Genomic DNA, 1528 nt, shown 5'->3' with positions numbered 1-1528 from the left:
TTTTCAAGGAGGCCAAAAAACAAGAGACTACATTGACACTATTAAATTATCAAAAATATCACTTTTTGACAAAGTCGTATATACGTGGTAGAGAAGGGTTGAATTTATAAGTTAAGAGTTGAAGCCCAAAAATCGAAGTGGATATTTTCAAGGAGGCCAAAAAACAAGAGACTACACTAACACTAGAAAATTTTCAAAAATATTATTTTTTTGACAAAGACGTATATACGTGGTATAGAAGGGTTGATTTTATACGTTAAGGGTTGAAGTCCAAAAATCAGAGTGGGTATTTTCAAGTAACACCATAATGGTGTTCTTTACTAAGGCGGGGGCAGAGTATACAGATATCCTTCGTTGACAATGAGATTTATGCTGTCCCTTCAATTTAAATGTCTCTTTGATAAACATGGCAGAGATGGGTTTGCCTAGTCGCACTATTAACTTTGTGGACCATATAACCTTGCTCATAAGGGTTAAGTTTCCCTCCGAAGGTTATAAAACCATCTCGATTTTGTGTCTTTCATCACGCTGTGCGTTTTACTTGATCGTAGACTCACACGGAGGGCCCATATTGACGCAACTTCAATTAAGTCTACTAGCGCAACGAAACATCTCAGAGCATTCGCTAGAATTAGCTAAAGTGCGAAAAGGATGTCGTTGATGATCGTTTACCGCAACCTGATTAGGTCACACTTTGAGTAGGACGCTCCCTATCTATCGGCGCCAGTAGTTCCCTGCCCAATAAGCGAGACTGTGTCAATATCACGGCCCTGAGGAGAGTGATGGGTTTTATTAGGATAATTCCCTCGAGGTAGTAGTTTCAGAAGCAAACGAGACACATCTGGAACTCAGAAGCAGACAAAGTTTTTTCCTGAAGAATGATGCATAAAGGAACTGTACTATTATCGCTAAGTTAAGACTTTAAGTTAAGAAAATCGTCAGGACGATTGCCGCAATGATTTGGATTTTTTGGGCTGGTTGGGATTTTTTTGGAATATGTAATTATGTAATTTATGAATTAATTAATTTATGTGATTATGAAATGTAATTTAAGGGGAAGAAGATGAAGAAATATAAGGAAGGATCCTTATTTCCATTTGCAGACCGGTATCAGGTCCCCAACTAGGACGGAATGTGCCTATTTTCTCTTCCCAATTTTAATATTCAGATATACCAAGCTGACAATTTAAAATTACAATAATTTCTTATTACGTCGTATTAAAACTTTAGTCATTTTTATCTATGCACATATGTGTACTATGCCTGATAATACTTTTTACTGCAAAAACGTTTAGCATCATGATGAAATTGTCAGAAGCGATTATAAAATTGTAAAATTTAATAACGGACTCTCAAGGTTTAGTTTCAAATTTTAAAAATTTGGGAAAATTTACGTTTATGCAGTTTAAGATATAACCTTGAAGCGAAATAATCTTACCAGGTGTATACATATGAAACCGGTATTTTTTCAAGAAAAAAACACATTTATTTCAAGAGAATGATAACAAATATTTTATTCAAAGTATGC

The sequence above is a fragment of the Belonocnema kinseyi genome, chromosome 10 (assembly GCF_010883055.1).
Source record: "Belonocnema kinseyi isolate 2016_QV_RU_SX_M_011 chromosome 10, B_treatae_v1, whole genome shotgun sequence".
NCBI lineage: Eukaryota > Metazoa > Arthropoda > Insecta > Hymenoptera > Cynipidae > Belonocnema > Belonocnema kinseyi.
This window is presented reverse-complemented; position numbering follows the sequence as displayed.